Source organism: Diachasmimorpha longicaudata, chromosome 1, assembly GCF_034640455.1.
Source record: "Diachasmimorpha longicaudata isolate KC_UGA_2023 chromosome 1, iyDiaLong2, whole genome shotgun sequence".
Lineage (NCBI taxonomy): Eukaryota > Metazoa > Arthropoda > Insecta > Hymenoptera > Braconidae > Diachasmimorpha > Diachasmimorpha longicaudata.
Genome location: NC_087225.1, coordinates 483,754 through 511,492, shown reverse-complemented (window position 1 = coordinate 511,492; position 27,739 = coordinate 483,754). Strand labels below are relative to the sequence as shown.

Genomic DNA, 27,739 nt, shown 5'->3' with positions numbered 1-27,739 from the left:
TGGCAAATGGTCGATAAATCCGCTTCGCGTGGTGCGTCAACCGTACACCGAGAGTTCGGTGAGGAGACGGATTTTAGCGACGTTGGGATGGGGTATTACGATCTAAATTAACTGCCGATGTAAAGCCAGTTCTGAAATATTTGCTCTGGGCATTTTCATTCACTTTCAACATAATAAAATTATGTTTTCAGTTTAGAGGGAACGTTGTGGTGTACATTGGTGAGGTAAGGTTACCTGGTTGGGGAGGGTGGACGTTCAGAGAAAATTTGGGTAAATGCAATGAGCATTTTTTAACTCTACGAGTCGGTCTTGTTGAATGAGGCCAATGCAATGATTCATTGATGTAACTGAGGGGTGAAATGGATCGTATATGGGTTCGTATTTCCGCAAGGTTTCATCGAATTTTAATAGTTAAATTGAATGTATCACTTTTGGATGATGTGAAAATTTATTGTGGGCATTGTGAGCTCAGCATCTCCAAATATAAGAGGGAAATCAAATTTTTTGTCAAGACATTTATCGTAGTTCTCAAATCCCCCGACAAAAGAGGTTCTAACAAAAATTTTGCCATCTTCCCTCGATTTCTAGACATTAATTAAAACCTCTCCAATATTCAAGAGTGACTGATCTCCGGTTACTGAATCCTGCAGGGAAATGCAATTTTTTTCATAATCAAAGAGCTTCAATTGAAATTCTTTCATAATCATTAACATTAACAACTCGACTCGACTATCGAGTCCAATATAAACAGCATCGATGATTTTATTGACATCAACCAATAAAATTACCCTTAACTTCCCCTCCATATTTTGCTATAATGCAACACCTAAAGTTCCAAAATATTCTTGCCACCCCCGAAGTGCAATAAATCAATTTCACTGTTTACTCAACACATCCAAGATTCATCCTCAACAACCAAAAATATCTAAAATCAAATAATCTTCTGTACTCAGTAATACATTTTTCCCTGTACACTTTATACTCTACTGACTCAGTACACAAAAGTATGTTTAATCACAGGATGGCAATGAAGCAGAAGCCATCCCAGTTATGTACTTTTCTCTCATCCGTTTACCGGAGATACGCTTATGCAAACCCCTTTCTGAAAGACTCTCTGTGGAAACAATGAAAGAGAATGCCTGAAAGTATCACGTTTTATGCACAGTCGAGCTCTCAACTTTCACCAGACTCTGTTTAAAACTTATCTCACCATCCTTTTAATTACAATTTATAATAAATTAGGATCAGAGTAAAAAAAATATTGTCTACGAGAGGGATAAAGAACAAATTATTCGAAGACTTCTGCAATTTGAATGTCAAAGAGTACAATCCTTTATATTGAGTTGCACAGTAAAGCCGCTTTTCTACAAGTATATAAGTCCCTTGAAAGTCCCTCAAAAGAGGGCACGGTCATCGCCATCAGCGTTTTCATTAGAAGGAAAAACCAACTTTAGAGATACGGTTGCGAGGGAGTTTAGTATACCGGCACGAGGATTGTGGTACTACTCATTCTTCTTCAATGGAAAACTTTAACGTTACTGCTTCCCTCAACTTTTACAAGACTTCTGCAGTTAACGAGCCACGTTACTTCGCGTTTATAATCACCCATTGAAAACATTCATTCCGTCTTTATGAGAGTATCACAATCTCGATTCCATTCATTCAAAAGTACTTTGGGATGATTTTTTTGTGTTACTCACAGTGACGCGTCAGGGCAGTGGTCAGCCGATCGGGCTCCGGGTAGTTGGCAGAACTGAAACAGAAGAATAAAAAGTCACATTAATATGGATTTATAGGAGTCGGACCTATCGAGAAAATAGTGAAAAATTGACAATTATGGTTGGGTAAGTGACAAGTAGGAAATTAGAGAAATCCAATCGTGAATATCTCGGAACCTATGGCAGGTAGCAGAATTTTTATTATAACCTTTTTTATGGAGAAACTTAAATGCTACAACAAATGTTATTACAAAATTTTCGTTATCTCTCTTAGATTCGGAGATATTGCTCAAAAACTGACTGAAAGATAAGCCAACTCCTCTGGATTTACTATTTTGTTAGTGAATTACGTTTGAGAGATCATCGATTGCAATTTAACGTCTGAGGTGACATGTGAATGACTCTCAGTAAAAAAAACTTTCTTCAAAATTGAATCGGTAAAGGTAAAAAAAAATATATTTTCATCGACAATCGACTATCAATTTTTAGAACGCGATTTACCAGGAGAAAAATCATTGTTTTTTCATTTCCCTGAAACTTCTGTGACCTCTGAAATTCAAAAAAATCCGACTACAAGTTTCCAAATCTGCTCAACGCATTAACAACTCCTAAAGTCACCTTCGTCCACCGGACGCACAGACCGAAATACTAAAATAATAAAAACATGAGAAGCTGAAACATTAAAATTCCGAATAATTCGCTGAAACCCCGTGACCATTAGGGAAGTGGGCGGATAAACCATATAAACCCCCACCCCCTCCAGCCGACCCTGTATGTTTGATGGCGGAAGTGCTGGAGCCCCCGAGTCCCGCCAACCTCTCGCTGTGGTTTCCGCAACCTCCGTTGGGTCATTAGCAAACCATTCATTATGCAACTGCGAACCTGTATTGCGTCAATATGGCGGAAGGAGGAGGGGGAGGGAAACTTGAGGGGTGTAGGGGAGGAGGAGAGGGGGTGAGAATCAGGCAGATTGTTGCCTCAATCGATAACAATGCACCCCTGTTTACCGCTTGGATAATCAACCAGGCGCCGCGCCTCCTTCATCTCCACCCTTTACCCTGTGCTCATTCTCATCGCTCTCCTGGCAATTCTGGCTTCTCGTCGTGTCTTTGAGGTAGTAGCATTTCTCAATTCCAAAATGTCGAATGTCAACGTTCCAAGTAATTTCCAAATAACATGGGGCTACAGATTCTTGATCTGAATGCTGATGAGGTACTCCACCAGAAGCTTCAAATTGTACATTCCAAACCGAGTTATCTCTGATATTTCTGCTATTCAAGATATAATATTTTTGATAATTTTCACAGCAGTATAATTATTTGGCTATCAGGAAACTGATGAATTCTCACCGGTGAAATTAGTTTGAAATTTAATGCTGTTGGCTTGATATTTGGAATAAATGGATAGAGTGCATTGGAAATTCCAGACAATCACGGTGCATTCCTTCGTCTGGTCAAGGAGATTTTGTGCTTGGGCCAACGGAGAAGTGATATCGTAAGATTTTAGTGGTTCACATTGCAAATGATGATGCGCACTTCAATTGAAATACACGAGTTGTAGAATGTATTATTAATTGGTGAAGGTTGAATGCTGGATGAGATATAAAGTTAACAAGCCGTTCTATCACGATGATGTGATGAGTGGGAGAGAGGGCAATTGGTGGAGACATAGTGGTGGATACATGTACTTGAAAGGATGCCGACGAGAGATCCCTTTGATCTAAGTTTCTGGGAATGCAGAAACGGTCATAGGGACAAGGGCCATCCGACCGAGAAGTTGGTGTAATTTGCTTAGTTGGATTAGATTGTAAATTTTGCACCAGTGCTGCTTGAGGCCACCTTCAACCATTGTTTCAGACATTTTCATTCCATCTCTGTCTAGTGTCCTTCTGCTTTGTCATATATATATTGTGGTATACCGCGGGTGGCTTGGGGATGAGACCCCTGGCATGATAATTACTGTTTCCATGCATCCTGAGTTTGCCAATTCATCGCCTCGGCGTGCGACGATCCGCACTTTGATGTGTGGACGGATGATGCTTCTCAATGTCGAGGGAGATGCGACGACATTGAATGATGAGGCTTCAACATTGGGGTAATAATCGAAGAATTTGGGGGAGCTAATGTCCGAAGTGGTTCTGATTCGCCGGAGCTGATTTTCTAAAGAGGAATTCGGTGACCAAGTGGTAAAAGTCACTTGTGGGTGCTGGCCAGTTTTTTTTATGAATATCTCAAAATCTGGGGAAGGTGGCAAAATTTTTATCATAACCTTTTTTGTGGAGCAAATTGAGCGCTATAATAAATGTTATGATAAAAATTCCGCTATCTCTCTTAGATTCGGAGATATCACTCAAAAACTGCACTGGGAGAGACGTTAGCCCATTTCGCTCTACCACTTCGCTGCTGATTTCTTCAGCGAAAAGTTGTCGATCATCAAAAATAAAAAATTCAGACTTCCACTTCATATCTCCTCCCCGGCGTCGATTCATCCCCAATGCGAAGAAGATTTACAACATCGACTTGTCGTTCCGAGAATCTGATTCAGCGCTGAGTGGCTACAAATACCGGGATTAAAGGAGAAGCAGTGAACGACAGACGTGATTGAGTTTCATTTTCATCGAGTATTCCAGTATTTTGTTGACTCGAATTGCCCATCGACAGCAAATAGATGGAAATGAAACGTAATCGCCGTGACAAGTCCACGAGACAACCCAAGTAGCTTCGAGTGTACACCCCTCCAAGTGTCGTGGTATATGGACAACGGGAGCGACTGCTGTCTGTAATCATTATCACCAATCCTAGACATTGCGCTTCAGGCACGAATGGAGGATCAATGTTTTATCGATAACGTAACAGACGCATCCAGTGGTCTCTGCCCAGAGGTCGTAGGGCGTGCCGTCCACTGCTTTCCAAAGGATTTATGGATTAATATTTGTTTATCATACCATTTATGTACATTTAGTTGCCACCGTACTTTCACCATTTTTCTTCACCCTCCTCCATGCTCTATCATCTCTCAATTTCATCCAAAATACTCACCCGAGTAAACATCACGTGTAAACAAAGACCAATGTGAAAGTGTATAACTCCCAACCCAACCCAAGCACTTGAGAACTAAACCATCTTCCAGAGGTAAAAAATCTCTTCTTTTCCAGAAACTTTTCGAGGATTTGTTTTAGAATAAAGGACAGGAGTAAAAGAGGCAATGTTCTGTGCTTGAACAGACCAAGAGAATCTGGACGACAGTAAAGAGTACAGTGAAAGCATAGAGAGAAAGCGATGAGGTTACCGACGTCACGAAACTTTTGTTTAAAATTGGAATTCCTTTGCGGCTCGTTGAAAACGGGAATGCAGATGCGGTGGAGGTTATGCTGGCGACGAAGACTCTTCAGGGTTTGTTGTGGACGGAAAAATCTCGGATTTTGCCACGATATAAAAAGGCCGAATAAACGCTTTCAAGAGAAACGCAAGAGAAATAAAAATGAGGCGCGAAAGTGGAGCAGATCTTGTGGAACCGCGTGGTCAGGGAAGAAAAATGTGAGTAAAAGAAATGATGAAGATTTCTCCTCTGCAGATTTTTCTTATTTTTTAAGACCTCGTTGTTAAATATATCTGATAGTCAGTGGGACAACCCAGGGGATATACCTCCTTGGGAATGGACGTTCTTAGCCACTGGCTTAATTAATTTGCAGGTACCTCACGTACCTGAAGTCTTCTCTATTCTGTGTGCGCACCACTCGCTAAATACATTAACCCGCAATTATCGAAATTACCCTGGTTTTCACAAGTCTAGTCTCGATGTTCAAGTTCCCACATCTTCTCGGAGCTCCCAACTGGTTGCTGTTGTGTCTATTGCAACTTGCGCTAGTCCTGGACCGAATATCCGAGTGAGTAACTCGCTTGAATTATTCTGCCAGATCCGGTGAGACACTCCAGGGATACTCTAGAGGCCAATGCACATCGTAGTAAATTTCGCCGGAAGAAAATCCAATTCAATGATTGAAAAGAAAAAATATGTGACACTTCTGGGGAAAAAAATAGAATTTTATCCACAAGTTGATGGGTATTTTTGCAGTTTCAATTTTTTCTTCATTAGAGAAGAGAAACTGTTGTCTTTTCAATTCGTGGTGAAAGTAATTTCAAGGGATTTTTATATTTGGTCAGTCTTTGATGAAAATCTGGATTAATAAAAGGGATGTTCTAACAACGGTTTGATCACATTTGAATTTAGGGGTAGATAAATCATGGATTTTGAAATTCTATTGATCGTTCCTTAATCAAATATCAACAAACGAATATTCGTTGACAATTAACGAGTAATAAGGTTACGACATGGGAATTCAGTTGAATATATAATTTGTAAATAGTTGACGATTTCGCCACGTGAAGTGCACGTGGATGAAGTTGGCGCCAAGTAGATGGCGTATCGAGTCAAACATGATTCGTTAGCTATTAATGAATGGTCATTTGAATGAACCAATCAACTCTGTCATATCAAGCAATAAATAATATACTTGGGGAGAATATCGCCAAAGAAGATTAGTAATTGAATTAATTGTGATTACTGTTGACTCTGAGAAAGTCAATACTTCCAAACCAAATCGATTTGTCAACAATAAATGAATCATTCTATCAGTCTATCAAATGCACTCATAAGCTAACACCACCAAGAAGACTAGAGACACTAAACCAAGAAGATGTATATTTCCTTCTCAACGTCCCCTCATGATCCATCGAATATTATATTCGAGGATCCATAGAATTAACTCCATCGATCTCAGTCATCTTAGCCACTGCATATTGATTCCAGTCCCCTGCGACCCTTATGACTCCAGATGTTCCCAACCCCTCTCATAATCCACTCAGAAGATCGTAAACTTTCAACGATAGGAAAAAGCCTGTTACCCCCCCTAATAACCCAAACTTGATACATCAATACTCCCACCAAACAAATCTAAAAACCCCTGAAGAAAGCACCATCTACCTAACACAATTAATCCAACGCCAATGGAATTTCCGTAAACTGGCTTTTCACTCAAACACCAACATCCAACTCGCTGGCAATTCAAGAGAGCTTTGGAGGGGGTGGCATTTAGCGATTAGAATATAAGGTTAGCACGTATAAGCATGAGGGCGATACGCTCTGCGTAACTGGATTAAGCGCCCCATGGTATCCCTGCTAATGACTTCAGCGACACGTCATTTGCACCCTCCCGAGTCCCGCCCTCGGTCTTGTATGAGCGAACACCCGGGATTTCCCTTCTTTTTTCATACACTGGCTCAGTGTGAGTTACGCTGAGTATATTTTCAACGGATGCTGGCCAGGCATTCCAATTATTCACTGATACAAACTCACCGGGAAGGCGATTGCAGCCAATACCAATGCCTGAGTGGTATAAATTACTTGAAAAACAAGCAGTGACTGACGCCGTCCGACAGAGGTGATGCGATTTTTCTGTCATTTTGACCAACTCCATTGGTTGGATGCTTTTGAATAGGTACACACCAACTTGATTTCAAAAATGAGAGATTGGACATTCGCGTTGTGATTGAAACATTTAAAAAATATATTGTTTAATGTTCCAACTACAAAACTCCCAATCTATTTTTAAAAGTATTGCACATTATTTCAAACTACGACTTCGCATTCCGTCTCAGAGTATTTTGAAAAAAAAAAACAAATTAAATTGGTTTATTGATTTTGAACCATTAAGACCTACAATCTCTCAAAATTTGAGATTTATAAAATTTTTTTAGTCCATTTATTGTTCCAGTTTCCCACAGTTAATTTCGGAAAACAGACATAGACCTCAAACAAGGTATTTCTACATTTCAAATAATTCCGCATCATCACCAATCAAAATTAAGCAATGCAAACACTGACCTCCCACATTCCTTATTCCATTCCAAAGCAAAAATTAATCTCACTAGACTAAAACTCATCACATCATCATAATCCCAAGTTTTACTGACACAACTTAAACTCCGAAGTCGTGACTCATTCCTTTTAACGATTACCTCATTTTCCCTCTTCGTGAAAATTGTGGCATCAAATTCGATGCGGATGATTAAAGTCAGATGGTTCATTAAATTCGTGATGGTTCATTATACCTAGAACTAATTAACCAAATTGAGTATTAGTGTATCGGAAAGATATGTGTGTATATCGTCAAAGTGTACATCACAGTGAACTTATGACTGTGACATTCAGAAGCATTACGTGAAATTAAACCTAACACGAAGATCGTTAATTCCATGGTAATCATTCAGATGAATAGTAACAGTGCCAGTGTACGAATAGAAACAGTAACAATTAAAGCGCACTAACATTATATTGTAGTCATGGGGGTTATTAGCAGGTAATGCTGAAATCCAATAGGAACAATCAGAGCGAAGTTTAGACGACGATAATAATCAAAGCCCCCTCACCCCCCCCCCCACATTAGGATTTAGCTGAGGAGATACACACGAGTGCTATCCAAAGTGGTACATATACATGGGTCGTCAACGATGGGGGGTGGGGCGGTGTTTCACTCATCCCTCCACCCCCCCCCCCCCACCTGCTCGACGACCTTCAAAGGGGATCTAGAGGAAGATTGTACTGGGACTAGCTAAGGGGTTAGCCAGAGGCATCACAACTCATCCTAATTACATCTACCCTCGTTTCCGAATTTAGTAGTACGTATTCCCCCTTGAAGAGAGCACCCGACACTTAATTACTATTGCCACCGGACTTACCGACTGCTGCTCCTGGCAATCGAGATGATCAAGAGTATTTCCGTTCTCGGCATCCGTTAACCCAATCGTTGGATTGATTTATTGGGACTTTTTCGAATTCAACGACTCGAGGATTCATTTGTCTGGACTGAGGAGGATTGAGAATGAAAATAAGTTGATTATTTTTATGGTGGGAGAGGGTGATGAAGGGGGATAATTTTTGGGAGTGAAGAGGAGGAGGGAAGGTGTAGAAACTGCAAATGGTGATGCGATTGAGAAGGTGGTGAGGTGGTGAATGAGAACCTCTTTAGGGAGGATTCAGCAACAAACTTTATTGAAATCCTAGTGACCAATATCACTAGTTGACTGACTGAAAGAAAAATATCTGATTTTACTTCATTTAAAAGTGAATTCAAAATCATAACCTCGCAAATTCGAATGAATATAAAAAAAAATCAAGAAATTGATGGACCAACAGCATAACATTGAACCGAATAAAAACAAATAATTTTTGATCTTCCGGATGAAATAATCCTATGAAAGTAACCCTTTATATACCCCTGTGAAACCAGACATATTTCTCAACTAATGTTCTCAAGATATTTATGGTCATCAGCGATAAGAACTCATCCCTGATTTGCTTCAGCGGAACGAGACTACGAGGAAAAAGAGAAAATCAGCTACTCCTTTAGTCGATGGTAACTGGGGCGAACTGAGAAGAATTTAAGGGTAATGGCACAAATCCCATTTAGGAGTTGTGAGCTCTTGGTTCTTCAGTCCTAAGAGCCTAATCCATGAAACTTTTCCACTCGTTTTTCTTCACTCTGTAGGTTGGATACTTTGGATACTTTGTCTGCGGTAGCTTTCCACTTGGAAATTGCAATATTGATCCACCTATGGTTTCATCTGCTTCACTATTTTTTCGTCTTTCGTGTTAACTTTGAATTACAAATGTGGTAAATTTGGATTTTGGTGGCTGGTGTAGCTTCGGTGGATTTTCGGTAAAGGGGAGTAAGGGAGGGGGGAGATTTAATTCAGTGTTGAATGAGAACTCAATATTTGGAAAACATTCATTTCACGTTGTGGGGATAATTGCATTTGGAATAATGCTAGAATAGTGAATGAGTGAATGGCTGCAATATACCAGTAATGGGAGTATTCTGTACTGAATTTGGATACTGTCAGCATAATGTGCGGAATTATGCGCATTTATCGAGTTTATACCGATTTGAGAATATAAAATTTGGATTTGGGAGGGAGATTATAGTATCAAATGAATGAGCATTAGAATCTCATTTAAATGCAAAGATATTCATAAAGTTATAAGATGTGTTGATTATCCCCCTTTTTTCGTTACTCAACAATTGTGGAATTAAAGGAGATTATGATAATGAATTGGAAAAATATTGTTGAAAATGTTTAGCAAATTTTTATGAAGATTAAATCCCAGGAAATTCCAATAATTCAACTGCCTATTAAAAAGCATTATCATTGATGACAACGGAGTTGTAAAAAATTTACTGCTACTGTGTTATCTTGAGCATGATATAACGATGATAAAAATTCTCGTAAAAATTTTTACGACGGAATTGAAGAAATTAATTATTTCCGCGCTGTAATTTTTATATTAAAAAGGAAAAAAACTGTATATTCTGGAATCCAATGGCGGCAGGACTATATTTCATGAATTCTCGATTATTAAAAAATCACCTGTCAGCCTCACTTGCGCGATTCATTTTGCTTTACACCTTTCACGGTTCCGTTCGTGTCTGTTACCCTCTTCCCCTATTTTCAACATCCATCCACTCTTCTCATTGCTGGAGAGGAGTGACTGATTAAAGAAATCCAAGTTGGAGATCCTCTGAGGCTGTCAGATAGTTTTACAGAGTGGAGAAAGTGAACATAGAAAGATGAGTACTGTCAAAAAATGACGCGGTAATTGGAGCCGAGAACTGATTGATTAACTTTCAAATTTTATTATCACACGTGACGAATTGTTGGAGCAATAGCAAGGTACTAGTAGATATTTATTGGAATTTAATAAACATGTTGTTACATTGAATTTGATTTTGAAATATCAAAATGCGGTTTTCAGATTTATGTGGATCACTGGCAAAAATTTTCAATCGTTCAATTACTGAAGGCGAGGGCGCGGTAAAGTTTAAATATTTGCATTGTATTGGAATTCGACCCCGACATAGTTTTTATTTGGAAAACTGTTGAGCCGTCGATTAAAAAAAAATTTAATTCGTGACGCTTTATTTAAATACCTAAAACTTCACCCCAAATTTTCAAAATTCATTAAATTTCAAAAAATTCTATCTCATGATCACAATCAAATTTTAATTAAAGATTTTATACGACAACAACTTTCACTGTACGACATCATCATCATTATTCTTATTATTATCCCCTCTTTTGCCGATCGTTCATTTGCATTTCCATTTCATCCCTTACATTCTGGATGGGAAAAACATCAATTTTTTATGGCCACAACCAAAATCGATCAAAATTTCCCGTAAATTGGTTGTTAAATATTTCAAGGAATATTCCCCCACATGCGTTCACCCTCTGTTTTCATCTGCATTGAGTTCAACAACGAACACAACGAATAGCTATGTTCATCATCGAAAAACAGTGGATGGAGAGGTGTTGGTGGCTCGTCACTCGGTGAAGAGCGTGCGGGGATGTGAAGAGGGAAAAGGGGTAGATTGACGTACCCAAAATGCTGATATACGAAAATGAATTTGTAACCCTCCACGAACGAAATCCAATATGAATTGTCCTAATTGCATCGGCATCGGCTGGCATTCACTTCATTTTAATGTATTATCGGGTTGAAACTGCCTACGCGAAACTCAACCCTCCTTCCCACCCTCTCGCCAATGCACCCACCCAACAAATCATGAAATAATTATTTATGACGTTGGCTCGGTGTGAATGATTAATGAGATATTTTTCATGATTTTTAATTTATAATTCAGCGTTGATTTAGAATGAAATTAATCAACGTAATATGTAAAAAGTTAAATAACAGCTGATGGTAATTATAACGGGGAATGTGAATGTATATGAGCGTGGCGAAAATGAATATGTGTTGCGTCCAGTCATGCTTGGTTATTACGTGGCGACATATTTTGCATGAGAATACAATCAGTGCAATTCAGTCACTGGGAGCCTGGGGTTGTGGCAAAGAAGGGTGAGAGGGATGAGTGTGGGGCGGGTGGGGAAAAATTGTTACTTAAAAAGTTGTTGATGTCGAACATATGAATGAACTAATTTATCTTCGTCCATTGAGCTGACGACTGGTATTAAATTTATAGGCGTTGAATGATTCGAGAGAAGAATAGAATTTCAAGGGAATCGATATTTGACAGAAGTAATTTCTTTCCCAGTGTGATAAGCTCTCAGGAAATTTCTTCTTGTAAAACATAATTTTTTCCCGTTTTTCAAATTTCTGTCACTGAGCTACACGAAGCGTCTGTACGGCGACTAATTTGACGACAATAGGTTAAATATAATGATTCTGGACTTCAGCGAGACACGTTATAACTCCTAGGACCATAAGTGCCTACCTATCCTCCGCAAAACGAGACTCTACACGCCCCTAACGGAGACTGCCGTAAGTGTTGCGTAAACCGGCAGTTGCATTATGCTAACGCAACGAAGATATTGTTCAACGGTTATGATGTATTTCAAAGGACAAATCCTAAGATAATATAAGATCTTTCAACGAAAGACCATATTTTATAATTTTATTTAAGGCACAGTTCCTCTTTTTAGTATTTCATTTAAATTGTTTTACAAATTACTAAAATAATTGTGATATTGATGGTTACAATTGTTATAAATTCACATATCTCGTTGTTGCGATTGATAAAATGAAAGATAAAAAAAAAGAATGAGGCCATTTTTTTATCGGAAATTTATCACTTTTAGTAATTATCAGTGCAGGGGCAATGGTCTACCCATTTGGAATAAAATTAAGCAATTATTATGGCTCCACCTTTTCAGCATTTTTTAATTTGGTTTATTACTTTCTTTTCAGGGGGAGGGGGGCCAAGCCCCCTTCGAGGGCTCTTCCGGAGGCTCGGCCCCCACCCCCTGATATAATTCAGGGAGAGACTATTTCTCCACTGATGTCAGTGCCAAATACTCGAGTTTTCCCACATTTTTCTCTCCCCGTTGAATAATAGATTCAATCTGGTTATCCATGAAATAAATACTCAATTGTTCGTTCATTATAATTGTCATGCAAAAAACGAGATCTCCTTCATTCATTAACCTCAGTAGACAATGTGCTCGGTAACCATTGATGCATAGAATGTTCCTCTATAAATGGAGAAAAAAAATCGACTGATCCTCCCTATCGGATAACAGCCACTGCGTTGTTTTTATATCCTCTAGTGGTAGCGGATCACAAACAAAAATATAAATACACACAACTAAATAAAAAAAAAGCGTTTCTGGCATTCATGATATACGAGATGAATTGTGACACGTACAGAGGCTGGTGAATTTTCATGAAAAAGCAATCGTGGTATTTTTTTTTTCTAACGCAGTTGCAATCTGCAATTAAAAGTTACCGGTACAATGACACCGATGCTTGACACGCGAAGTACAGTTGGCGAGGGTACGACCTCACAAAATTGGATATTTTCAGCCGTTGAACATCAAAATTTCATTTGGCTACGTCAGATAGTTGAAATAACTGTTCTCACGCATTGGTAATTTGCCATTAAAAGTTTTCTCAATAGCGTCTGGTGTAAGAAAATATTCAATATGCTATTGTCGACTTTTCAAACATTTTCGGATTTATTCAGACGCGATGAGAAGTTTTGCATAATTATCGTAGTCTTATGATGAATTTGGTGAAGAGAATTGGAGATAATCGGATAATTCGAGTGGAAAGAAATATCGGAATTTCTTCCGATATGAGAAAGTCCGCGAAAATGACAGCACTGGGACCAGAACCTTATTTGCTTCCATTGTATAGTAGAGAGTCACGAAATTTTGGTTTTTCCGCAGATGAACAATGTTAATATAAAAGGTCGATGAATTTTCTGGACAATTGTAGTGGATTTCCATCAGCTTTTGGCCAATGTTATTCTGATATCCAATGTAGAATATTATAAATAGTATTTTTATGGTAGAATCGCAAGTTAGAGATTTATTTTACTATTTCATTAAAAATAGAAATAGTATAGAAATGAAAAAAAACGTCAACTTTATATTTTTTTATTTTGGGGAAAAATTATGATCGAAAGGCAGGAGTTGGTTCTTAATCCTAGATCCTTTCCGTACGATAATGTAATATTGTTCCAATTAGATTAGATTCTCGGCTGGAAAATTTCCCCAGTCTACATTCTAAGCTGGATTATTTTTTTTTGTCTCAATCAAATTCACTTTCTCAGTCCAATACTTTTTTGCATGTAACACCGAACGTTCTCAAACGTTTCGTAAATTTCAGCCCATCTGTACAATAATTTTTATTCTCATAAAACAATCCTCTCCAGGGCCTACGGACCCCTGCCCCTCTCCAACGCGTCAAATTTCCGAAATGGATGAAATTTTTACGGACATCTGAAAGGGAATCGATATCAGGGTATCAACAATAAAAAAAACAAATCATCAACAATAAAGAAAAAATACCTGAATCAAAATATTTGTCTGTTCTAATCGTCCTTACACTGCCAAAAACCCCTAAATTTGACCCCAGTCTTCCCTTAACTTGAACAATTTAATAATGGAAAATCTCAAAACCAATCGCGCGGTCATCACGACCCCTCAGAGGGCACTTAGATCACCTAAACCTATCATCAAAGCCATTACGATGTAGATAACTATCCACAAGATGAGGAAAGGAAACTATCACGAACAGTCTTTCACCCCTCAAGAATGTGCGGCATTCAAACCCAAATGATTTATTTTGAAACCCAATGTTTCATCCCCCCCCTAATCCACCCTCGATCCAATTATAGGTGAAACTGTCTTAGTGACGTCACATCCATCCTTCAACAAGCCTTTCCACGAGTTTATCGGCTAACAATTACCATCGAGGCTCGTATCTACTCGTCGATATCTCGGCCCTACCCTACAACTCACCCTTCCTCCCCCCCTCCCTTTGCCGCCAACAGGCCCTCTCTTTCTGTCAGTCACGCTGGATTGACACAAAGCTTTTCGTCCTTGTTCTGCACTCACCGGCAACTCCACTTCCTAATTGTATTCTTTCATTTATCACTCTGCCACGAAGTGATTTACAGTTTTTGCGTTAAATATTTTCTTCAATTGTTCATCTCACCGTATCTCAGTACATGGATAAAGGTAAATTACGAAGTAAATTGTACTTTATTGTTGCGTTTTATAGCTCAAGTCGAGTATCGAGGAAATTTGATATTGAGTTCCCCATTAAAGTTGATTCATTTTTCCAGTAACGTCACCGGTGATTATCAGATAAATGCAGACGTAATGATATTATTCAGAGATGAGTATAATGGGAATTTCCGCTGTAAATCATATGCATTTGTTGAAACATTTCCAGCAATGAGATTTGCCAGGGATTTGGGGAGAAAATAGTGGTTGTGACAGTCTCGGTGTTGGCGCAATTATAATAAGACTGTGTAGCATGTGAAGTATTGAGATATTTCCGGGAGGGGTAAGTGTAGGGATAAGGGTGGGCTGGGGGTGGTTCGGGGGTTTTTTGAGACAGGTTGAATTTTTGGAAAACGGGGAGATATGAAAACCGACGGGGAAAAAGTATTTTTGTTAGTTAAGTTCATTAAGTGGTCTTAAAAGGGCCTGCTCGACAATCAGTAAATGGTAGTTATAGTGGCCACGACCTGATAACGGTCCTGATTTTGGCATTTAACTAGTAATGGCCCGTTAAAGCGCAACGTAAAGTGAGACGATATTCAAATTATAGTTCTGTTGAACTGTAGGAGCTGAGTCAGCAAATTTGCACGCTAAATATTGTTCAATTTTGTTAATATAAACTACAGGATACCTGGGAGCGGTTAAAGGAATTCACTAGGAAATTTTCTCGAACATTATGGTCCTTTCTAGAAGATTGAGGGTTCAATCTATCGAATTCGACAATTTGTTTGGTTTCATGATATATTTCGAAATTATTTGCTGTTTTGTTATGGATATCGGCTTAAGGGCAGAACCACCCCACTGCAAAATTTTATCGTGAGAGTGATTAACCTCCGGAAAGCCTATTTATTCTCCCTGTCCCATACCCCCAGCATTTTTTTTTCTCCCAGCAGTTTCGATATCTCCGATGTCAGGTGAAATGAAGAAAAGGAAAAGGCCTCGGTCTCACCTTCACTAACCCACCCTCACTTCACTGGAAGCCGGTATTGGACGCCCATTCGGTATTTCTAATAACTTCTTCGTCCTGTCTGATTCTCCATCCTCACTTTCTCCACTTTCTCACTCCGCAAGCTCCGCATGTCTGCACTCCACAATGCCAATGGTAATCCGACACTATCGGTCCGTGCACTGCGTGCTTTCTTTTCACCTCCTCTGTCTTCCTTTCCCCTGGAAAAGTCCTTTTTTTTTCTCCCTTCAACTTTTTGTTTCTCCATTCTTTTCCTCTTCGGCAATCCCTCAACGAACGCTTGTCTCCCTCGCACAACAATTACTCCGGCATATTGTCCGGCTCCATCGTGGTAGGAAAAACAGAGAAATAAAAAAAAAGAACAAGTTGCGCAAGAACTTGAGGAATGACAAACAGAGAAATGAAGCGATAGGTGAGACCATGCCAAGGGATCAACTTTTTTAATCACTCTCCATTGCAGGGGAGATGAAAAAAAAAAAAAAACTCCAGACAGGGGTCGAAGGGGAAAACTATCAGAAGCTCGGGATTTTTGATCGATACCCGGTAGTTACGGCCCACAATGGCAGCACATACATCCAGTCGAGTTATTGATTTGTCGTAAAATTTTATTGTAACTCTTGAGAAAATGACGCTTCATATCTGGTACATTAAGAGTTGAAAAGGAAGAAAAATGGGGGGAATTTCAACATTTTTCACAGGTTGACTGGTTGGAAATACAGGCGTTAAAACTGCAGTGGGTTAATCAAGCGAGGAGAGCGATAACAATAGTCGTCAGGTATTCGTCGACGAGAATATAACCACTCGACGGACCGTGTGAGGTGACACGTAAACCATAGAGGGATGTGGAAAAATCGATTCCTGAATGGAGGGAAAAATAGAGGAAAAATTATTCAGGGAATCACGGGGAAGTTTAGTTTATGAAAGGAAATTGTTGGGCGGACTATATTTATCTCGTTCATATTTAATTGTAAGTCCTGTTGCTGTTTTGTATACCGTAAAAAAAAATTTATGAATATTACAGAGATTTTGTGGAGAAATTCAGGTCTGCGACGGTCCTGCTTCCTGATCACCAGGAAAATCATATTCATCTCGAATACAGCAACAGAGAATATTCGAAATAAAGCAATTGACTTTTATTCCCTTTTATGATTTATTTATTTACGGAAAAGTGGATTTCTTGCACATTCATTTTAAATGGGAATTTGGAGCGTTTTTTTGTTGGAACTAACTGATCGACAGGATTGTAGTTTATTTATTAGTGTGCAGAACAATTCTCATATCGGTTTAATAAATATTGAGGAAATCCCAGATAATCTCTGTACAAGCCGAGTGTAGTTGATTCTAGTTCAGTAACTCCTTTCATTTTCCAAGTCTTTTGAGACCCCTCAATTAAATCAGAAACAAAGTCTTGAAGTTCAAGGGAGGAAAGTTCGAGGTAAATATCCCGAAGCATACGGTATCAGACCTTCCTTTTCATCGTTGATTTCGCACTAAAGATCAAATTTGCGCTCTGATGACGCGGTGAGAAGATTCTTCAGCGCGAGAAAGTTTAGCGGATACTTTTCGATGTTGGATGAACTATCTCTTTGATGGAATTCTAGTTGGATTTCTGGTACTTTTATTGTTCGGTATTGCCGATTGTTGCCTGTCTCTCACTAAAATACCCATGATCTTCGTGAGAATCATTTCAAGTGTATTTATTGAAAATTACAATCGTTCTATCGGTGTAATTCTTGAGGTTCTTGACAACTTTTGTAAAGAAGGTTTTGCAGAATCGGTTGAAGTTTCTTGCGGGTGTGCTGTTACCTCAGAAAAAAATATTGATCGTTGTTGTACGGAATGAACTTTTGCATAAAGATTAGACATCCAAAGGGCGAAGAAACGTCAGTTTTACCGCCAAATTCGACTCCGAGGTCGATTTTTTCAGAGAAAACTTGACCTAAAGGTAACTGAATGTCATTTCGTCTCAGATTGCATTCATTAGAGATGTAATTTTTAATGAAAATTTATTTGTTGGTGTACGAAACCTTCTACAAAGTACAATGGGCAGTATTTTAACGTACGATAAACAGAATTGCTGTTTACAAAAACGAAAGTTTTTCCAACATTTCATCATCGACTGAGAGAACATCAAATTTTATTTACGTGAATTGGAGCATTTGCCCCTTCGGATCTAAATTCTTTTGTATAAATAATAAAGACCTGAATGAAAACAAAAAATTTACCGAATTCATTTTCGTGTTTAAGTTTTGGTTTTCGTCAGTTTCAGAGTGTTTTATGTACTACAAAGTATTTTTGTTAATGAGAAAAGCTAAAAAAATCTCACTTGTGCGGGTAAGGAATATTCTAGATGATATGCCCTCAGAAATATTTATAAAAACAGACAATGGAATTAATAAAACCACTCTGCAAGTGGTAAAACGATTTTTAAGTGTTGGAGGAACTACTACTACTACTACTAGCTCCATCCCTTAGATCCTCGTGAAATATTTGATCGCATGGGATTAAAGAGTTGCGACGAAGGGGTACCCTGGATTGATAAGGCTCTACATGTTCATCACAATTCTACCTTGCCGACAACAAGTGGTGTTATCTGCAGCTACAATATCGACCGCTAATCGTAACTGGCCGGTGGTAACCAAAACCATAGAAACTGTTTTACCGATGCAAAATTTTCCGGTAAATTCAACCAAGTTCCACATATGTACGGATTCCTCAATTTATTATTAACACTGTTGCCTGTAATTCATTTAAAATGGATATTGGAAATGAAAAATGGATATTTACGCCAATTAAATTGTCCAGGACAACCCTTGTTTTTTTTCTGGCCAATACTCTGTGTTTCTATGTCCGTACAATTGGATTCTTCTTAAAAATGACTCTTCTAACATGACAAAATTAATAAACTAATATACATAACTGGGGTAGTTCCATATATTCTTCAAGTCAACCAATTTATTATTTTTAAAACATTTGCCAATACTGATAAACAATAAAAGAATTTCAGATATATTTCCTTTATATTTTTATTATCAAAATTACGGGTATTCAATATGTTTTTCGATATTTTTCAAAATCTAAATTTTCGCGTATAGTTTCAACCCAGAAAATTGAGCAAAAATTTTTTAAATCATATTCATTATTAAATTCCTCAATTTGTAGACCAACTTCCGACTCTCGTGACATTTCCCAGTTGAATGGACCTCAATTTTTGTTTTCGGGAAATTTACCTAAAAAATTTCCACCCTTTGTCCGTCAATAGTTGTGTGTACGCCGCTGTTAATAAAAAATCACGGATAACTGAAAAGCCAGTTGACTTTGAAAAGTTGAATCGCTCCCAGTAACTGATGCGAAGTATTGGACACAGAGAGCCGTCCTCCACCCCCAGCCCGCCCCTCGTCCACCCCCTTGAAAATTGAGAAATGGGAAATACATGGGGATTGAACATGATGTGACGAACGACCAGTTTGAAACTCCCGAAAAAAAAACAATCACCATGTGCACACTAACGACAATCACTCGTGTCACTGACACACTTCAACCCCCATCCACCAGCCGCACGTCGCTTTATCCTTGCATTTACCTCCTATTGGAGCGTAATGGGTGACATGTCACTAACGAAACGGTAATTACGTTTGCGCGTTCAAATGCCGAAGGAGATGGTTGGGGATGAGGGGGTTTTGAACATAATAGCTTTGTGAAATTTGCATGAGTGTAGCCAAAGAGGCCAATGAATGTATGTCAAAACAAACTACCCCTATTCCCACCTCACTCACAACTCAACTGTTTTCATTGAATTTCCCATGTGAACAATTTCGTAACACATGAAAGCCATTTCGACAGGTGTCTATATATGACCAAGATTTTTTTTCTTCAATCGAAAATTATGCACTTGAACAATTAATTTTTACGATACATCATCTTTCTATGTGAGAAATGTTATGTGAGAGGAAATAGTTAAGAGATTTTTTTAATGTGAAGCGAAATTAATATTAACTACCCGATGAGAGTGTGAATAACCTAATCAGCGGATTTTAGCTTTCTAAATTAAAAAAAATGAATATTCTGCAAAAATATTTTTTTCCCTACATTCTGTCATGAAACGCCTATCAACTTGCTCCCAACTTCACCTCTCATCACCCACCATATTGAAATTTCCATATTATCGAGCACGTGATACAGGTAAACTGTGGAATACCCATGTGTAGATTCATCGAATAGAGAAAACCGAAGGGAATAGGAGAGATGGGAGATGGAAAAGGTTCTGGGGATCTCTATTGGATTACAGAACAAGCGGGTAGCACTCAAGCCTCACCCCCAAAGCCCATCGTGTGCTTCCAGGCCAAAGTAGTTTAGCTTCATGGTATAGCCTTACCTATTCAGCCCTTAGTTTACCTGTCCATCCCTTGCGTTATGTATCCCCTGGATCTTCCTTACGCTCTCCAACCCCTAGATGGCTTGAAGAGCCGGATCTACGCCAGCTTCCACCCCTCCTCATCCTCCCTCTTCTCACTCCTCCAATTCAACCTCACCTCTCCTCTTTTTTCTAGTTTTTTTCCTCTTTCGTTTTCACTTCTCACTCGAGCTTTCACACACAACTCAGCATACATTTCATTTATTTTTTTTCCTCTCTCTTTCTTATTTTCCTTGCCACTCTCTGTCTATTGAAACTGGCTTCTATCCTGAATTGTCCGTTGTACACTTGAGTGTACCACGGGAAAAGTTCAAGTATTGGAGAAAACTTGAAAGGTCTTAAGAAGCCTCTTCGTTAGGGAATGAAATCTCTTCAATATAAATAGATTGACCTGATTCAGTCTATTGTTTTCATTCGATTGATTGCACTACGAGTGCATTAATGAACGGTAATTTTATTAGAAGAATCATTTTATGGTATTTATGTTATGCTCTTGTATGTTACTAGTATAATTGGATACCTCATTGAAAATCGAATCCATGAATTTGATTTTTGTTTATGGAATTAAGGTGATTCAGGTATTTAACTTAAAAGCAAATTGTTTTTTTTTCCAATTGGCATATCGACTTTTAGGGCACAGGTGACGTCTAGCAAAATTCTGGTGAAAGTATCGAAAACGAATTGGAATTAGAAAAAGTCTGATGTTGTTGAGGTGAAATTTTTGGAGATTTCTCATTAATTTTCTGGCTATTTCCGGAAAATTTTCAAATAAAGATTATGTTGTTTTGCATGGTTGGAATAATTATTTATTAGAATATTTATTTGGGAAATCGTAGAGAGAGGCTAAGAGCATTTAAGTGTTCCTTTTTTGAAAATATCGAAGAACTAATGTACTTCGGTTGATAGATAATAAAGATTATTTACTAAGAATCGGTATGTCTTCATACGTAGTTCCAATACCGTTGATTACTTGTATAAATAGTTGAGGCGGTATCCAACAATTACATAAAATTACCAAAAGAGAATTTTTCCGTTTTTGTCGTGAATACATGTGAGTAATCACCCGGAGGTATTTACTTCTTTCTAAATAAATATGTTCAACAAGTAATTCATATTCAACAGAAGATTTTATCCCGCTAAAAGTAGAGAAAGACATCTCTATGAACATAATTTTTTCTATTCCTGGGTATACACTTCATTATTTTTTTTTGCATTTACCAGTGAATTACCGCTTTGCATTAACATTTTGTGAGCAGAGTGGCAAACCGTCGGACGGTTAAATGAACACCACAATTATACAGCGTGAATGAGGGGAGATAACCGGGCCGGCTCGTACAGCACATGAAATTTTCCAACGCAGCACTAAAAATAATGCCCACCACCTTAATGAGCTGGACTACGGCCAACTCCTTGTCCAAACTCGAGACTCAACTATCTTACTTTGCAATTCAACTGAATTTCGTAGGTCCGGAAAGTCTCTTAACGCGCTCAAGGGAGACGGGTTAGTGCATTGAGTATCCGTTTGGCATGAACTGGTCTGTCACGAACAGACTGTTTCCACTTGCCTACATCTCCAGACTTCGAATAGTTGTCCAACTGATGGGTATCATAATTTCTAATTGAAATTATTGTTTTCTGCAGTTGAGGGTTATTTATCCATTTAAGGTTAATTATGCATTTAAGAATTTCCAAATGTTTTTTTACAATTGAGAAGAAGTCGAGGTGCAGATTGAAACCATTTTAATGGAGGGCATATGACACATTGCAATTGTCCAATCCCGATCTAAAAAAATTTTTATTCGTGTGTGGAAACGATGTAAAATGTTCTGAAAAGTAAAGATACGAAAATTATTCAAGATGTCAGAGTGATCCCTCTTACCCAGGAGTTATTTTTTAGTTAAAAGAGATCTAAGTGAGGAAAAAAACTCCAAAAAATCTAGAATATCGGCAGATAGTCGTTAAGAATGAAGGCTAACTCAGAACGCAATTTCAACTCGATCGGTCCAGCCATTTTTTAAACATCGGTATTTGTTGATAAATGGTTTTTCGAAATATCTCGAAAACTAAACAAGTTATTTCTTTTTTTTATCTTTTCATCATGATTGGATCTATTGGAATTGATCAAAAATTGGAAAGTGAACCCTGTGAGAAATCATAGTTATTGTCATTTTTCTGTTTTGGAAAAAACATTGTCCGTCGTCTTCCGTCCGTCGAGCTCAATTAAATAATTAGTTCCTGAAACCATCAGTTTTTAATGTAAAATAATTATATAGAATATCTCCAAAATGACTGGATGGAATTCATTTGTTTAAATACAAAAATTCTCCTCTTGTTTAATAATAATTCACTTGAAATTACTGAATTATCATCATGAATCCATGGAATCTCAAACAGAAACAACTTTATGTACAGTCAAATGCAATTTCATCATTAACAGAGGACTTCTGAGTCGAGGATTTGCGATGTTTATTTGACGGCAAATAATTTAATTAAAAGATCTTGAACACGGTTGATTATTCTCATCTGCTCCTTTCGCCAATTGTTCGTAAATATCCAGAGAACTCGAGGAAGTATGGGGAATTTAATTCATATCATGCATTCGTACAATGGAATGCACTAGCCCGCCTTATTGCTGCATAGTGTGTTTTAGTAAAATACCTCGAGACTTTGCTTTCGCAGCCGCCCCCTTCCCCTCTTTCCCCCTATTTTGTACCTATTTCTTGTCTACTCGACGTCGCGACAGTTTAACTGAATACAATGAGCCCCGGGTAACTCGCTGCTCTAAACATGGTGATTGTAGTGCCTGTGCCGTTGAAGATGCTCAATAGTTTGAGTAGTCTGGATCCTTTGAAATATGTTGTTTAGATGCCAGAGGCTAAATAGAGTGCACCTCACTAGATACTTGAATATTGATGTTAAAAATGCGCAATTGTGATTAGAAAATTTATTTCGTTATTTACGTAAATCAATTTATCTGTATTTCTCAACCGACAAATAAGTAGTAAATCCTGTATTCCGTCAGCCCTGAAGAATTTCCTGGACGTGACGGTTTTCTGGCGAAATTTTCAAATTTCGTGTGGTAAAAAATTCTCTACCGTTTCCATGATGATAAAAAATTAACATTCGCCTACTGGTAAATTATTCCCAAACCAAAGTATAATTTATAATTTATACCGATCAATATGAGGAATTAAAAAATTAATTAGTAATTTAAAGGCTCAACTTTTGTCCGACTGTAAGTGATATTCTGAATTCCCTCGACTGATTTTTTTCGACACTTGGCGTATCTGATATGACAAGTGGTCCTCACAAGGGGGTGAAATGTAAACTCAGCGAAATCGGTTGCACAGAGGATCCCATGAAGTGTCATGAAGTTGGGAGGTTCAGGTCGCACATTACACGGAAAATGTATTCCAAATAGGACACCTATGGGATGATTTTAAGTGGGTGGAGGTGAACGTCAAGAGGGAGGTGATGGGGGCAAGGGTAAAGAGGGTGAGATCGGGTGGGTGTTAGGTGTTATTCGTAATTGGAAACTCCTGCATAATTATCCGACAGCCACTGCCACCAGCATCCGTGCAACACGACCTTCTTGTCCAACTGGTTTGCGGCATACCAACGTAACTCCCATTGTACCGGTAGGGGTTGGTCTCGTCATTAACGAGGAAACACTTGGCTTCGCGAGAGAGCCTTTCGAGTGTCTCGCGACACGAGAAGCGCAACCCCAGCTACGCTCCATTTGCTAAACCCTTCTCATTTTCTCTCTCTCCCCCTCTATCCACTGCTATCCTCAACCTCGATTTTCCCAACACTTTGCACCCATTAATTTTCAACCCCCTGCCAGGCCCCTCTTCTTTCGATGTTGCCCGGTTGGGGGAAGATATGTCTCCGCCATTTCACCGATTTTGTCCGTCGTTTAATCAAAAACTTACCGCTTGGGATTTAATTTTCATGGTCTCTTACCCCTGACCACCGACTGGTACTTGAATTGCGATCTGAGGCGAGCTGTCAAGGAAATCTTGTTATTCTGTTTTAGTGCCAAACGGGGAGTATTTTATTCCGAATCGTCATTTGTTGTTAATGAAAATTATGCACTGAGAACAAATTTAATTTTGGGAGTTAGTTTTTTTTTGCTGCACTGGTAGAAAAAAAAATTCATTTTCAGTTCAACAGACGAGTGAATAATAATTTTGGGGGGTGGGATATTGAATAGGATTTAGAGAGGGAAATCGGTAAATTTCAGGTGTCACTAGGGATTCTGGGAAATCGCATGAAAATGAGAATTTCATATTTTTTTCAGGAATTGTAGTCAATATGTATTAGAATGTTGTGGTTTTCCATTAATTTTCACGAAAGAATGGATTTGTAATTCATGTTTATCATATTTCCAGGTATTTCAGATTTTTTAAAAACAAAAAAGGCTGAACTTTCAATGGAAATGAATTTCGTTTTTTTTTCATTCTTTCACCTTTGATTTTCTGAATCTCAAATATTTTAGAATATTTCTAACTAGTAATACGTGTTGATGGCGTTTACATATCACTAATTAAACAGAATTGTAATATTCCGAATTCAACATGGACCACTTGGGTATTACTGACACGGAAGAATAAGCTCTAGAAGAAAGAGAAGCTGTTCTGCCCAAAAAATGATTTTTCGACGAAAGTCATTTTTCATCGTGAGTGTACACTTGGAAGTCATTCATCTCCTTTATTAACCATCGGTCACAACCCTGAGTCTCCCTCTGACACAAATTACATCTAATAAATGGCGTATTCAAGTCACCAAAAAATTGAAAAAGAAGAATTTTTCCTTTCCTTGAAATTTTTTCAAATTCCCTTCAACGATATATGAAATGGATAATTTATTTATTAGCATAAATTACTTTATCAAAACTGAATTGTGACAGATGATATTATCTTGATGACTAGCTACCAACTTCACACTCGTTATCACCCCCTTGCACGTAAATCCGGACGTTAAATTGTTTTGTTACGAACGGTTTCCTTCTTCATTGTTAAGTAGCCGAAAAGTCTTTTCGTTCATAAATTTTCATGTTTCCTGTACTAGAAAACGAAAAGGCACTTCTCGACCCGAACTGATAATGACAGCAGTGATATATATTTTTTTTTTAATTCACAAGATATAGAAGAGTAGACCTGGAGTAGTCGAACTAGTGGCTCGTCTAGTTTATTCAAAATTTCAAGTCCTTTGTAGTTAATCTTGATGGTAAGTTAGGTCTTACCGACTGAATTTTCCATAGGTCCCTTATCAGTCCTATAGGATCTTGAATATAGTATCGCCAATGGGGGTGCACATGAATAAGATAATAGGAGAGGCACAGTATACGAAGTTAGAGCCGATAAAACTGTACTAGTACAAGACCTAAAATATGAGTAAAAGAAAAATTTTTCCATTTCGTAACTGTCGATTTTGCAATTCCAATTCCAGCGCGATTGTTTTATTGATATTATTTAACGACATCTGATTTAATGATTCGCACAGTGTTCATTAAATTTATATTACTCATTCGAATTGAGATTATCTCCTGATTGAAATATTTTAAAATATATTTTAAACGAAAATTTTAAAGCTAGAAGGATAACTATTGGAGTTTACATTTCAAATTGTTTATCAAAAATTAATTTTCAGTTGGATTGAATAGGTCTTTGTACGATGTGTATTTCTTTTATTTTCGTGTTTTCATTTGAGATTGGAAAACATTTTTAAGGGTGAAAATTCTGAGAAGTTTGGGCTCTTTTTTCATGGGTTTAAACAGAGGTGCACTAGTGGGGCCATTGTTAATGTGAGTCATCAGGCCCAGGGTGTTGTGGCCTTAGTATTTTTAGTTAGTTCACCTAAGGAAATGAACCAGAGCGGTTGTGCCTTTTGAGCGTATAAAATAAAAGAGAATGAAATAATATTGACATGTCTAAATTATTATGACTATCCCATTTCTAATAATAACTATAGAAGAAACCTTTTGTCAGTTATATTAAAAAAAATATTCATAATCAATTGGCTATCGTGTGAAATTTCGAAATCGATTCGGTAATCGTCGAGCGAACTGCGAGTTCCATGATTTCTCTCTCTATAATATAAAAGGCACCAACTGCTCAATTGGGCAGCATTCAGCCCGTTATTTATCGAAAGCCTTCCCATCATTCTGTATAAACTCGACATCAATAAGATGATAAATCATCAACTTAATTACTCATTATTTATTTCCTGATGTTTATTTTGAGCTCCTCATTTCTCAGATGAGAACAAGAGCCCGAGGTACCATAAAATGCTCCACCCGCCAGACAGATGATTTATTTTCCTGAAATAATACCGAACGAAATTACCCGTTCGTTGTCTCTCCTCTTATATCTGCCCCCCCCCCCAAACTTCTCTCTCCGTATAAATCAAGATCCAAAAGTAAAAATGTGGCCATCAAACTCCAGGATAGACGTCAATAATGTTCGTTAACACTCGCATTCACAACTTCGCAAGTCGGCGTCTACGGTACACCACTACCACCCTCAACTTTGACATCTGCCCCACGTTAATAAATCAACGAGGAGTCCTCTTCCATCATCTAATCATCTAATTACGTTCATTTCTATCAGTCCACTCCTTCGTTGAGCTGCGCAAAGGATTGTTTGCACTTCAATCATCTCAACATAATTATAACTCCAAAGAGCCCTCAACTGTCATTACAATTTTTAATTCATCAAGACCTAGACAGCACTGAGCTATTTTAATTACCCTCCCCATTCGAAATGAACTCACCCCCGATTGAATATTGACAGTCTCCTTCAGATAACGCGCATTATTCATTGGACCGGAAAACTGTCGGGAAAATCTGCATTCCATTCGCTGGCGTTTAAGTCAATTTAATACTGTTTAATCACTTCCTAATTAATACAAATCCGACATGGCCGCATTGTACGCGTAAGACGAGATCGTTCAGTGGAATGGGTGAGGGGGAAAAAAAATGTCAGCCCCTAGTGATTTTCAACAATACAATCGCGGCCTTTTACTATATTCGATTTTTATTCACGTCGAGAATAAACTTGACAGCATTTTCTCCTGATAAATTTAATTCACTATTCACCACTTCAAAACTAGAATTGATAGAATGACGAACAGTGAATACGAAAACAAAAAGGGAAGGGATAATTTATCGGTATAGATGAGATCACGGGGTAAACGTAGAGAACTTGAAAGCCGGGGGAGCTGTTGAAATTGGGTTAGCAAACTGGCCTTCGGAGTTTCTGTTTTTTTTTCTATTTAACTTGCTTTTCTTCGTTTTATTTGCTACCTCTCCCACCCCCTCCCCCCCTGCGCTCCTTCTTTTTTCGTGCTCCTCGTTTTTCTTTCAACTGAAGAGAAATCAGGCGCACAAGGCATTTACAGAACTTTATCAGAGAGTAAATGAAATGTCAGATGACTCCGACAGACTTTTCCTCTTTACACAGGTATATCTCGTTTCTCTAACACAATGTGATAGTAGCATTGAATTTCATGACCGACATCTACGACTTCAGTTTCCAATAGCGTATCATGC

General features: G+C 38.2%; 1 protein-coding gene across 3 annotated transcripts in view; it reads right to left on the bottom strand.

Annotated features, from left to right (window-relative positions):
- Positions 1-27,739, bottom strand: part of Ten-a (Tenascin accessory) — a 505,103-nt gene that overhangs the window by 317,938 nt on the left and 159,426 nt on the right. For all 3 annotated transcript variants that reach the window (XM_064132440.1, XM_064132430.1, XM_064132422.1), the window contains one exon: positions 1,701-1,753. The gene's annotated coding sequence lies outside the window, so the exon portion shown is untranslated. Of the gene's footprint in view, positions 1-1,700; positions 1,754-27,739 lie in introns of those variants that run through there.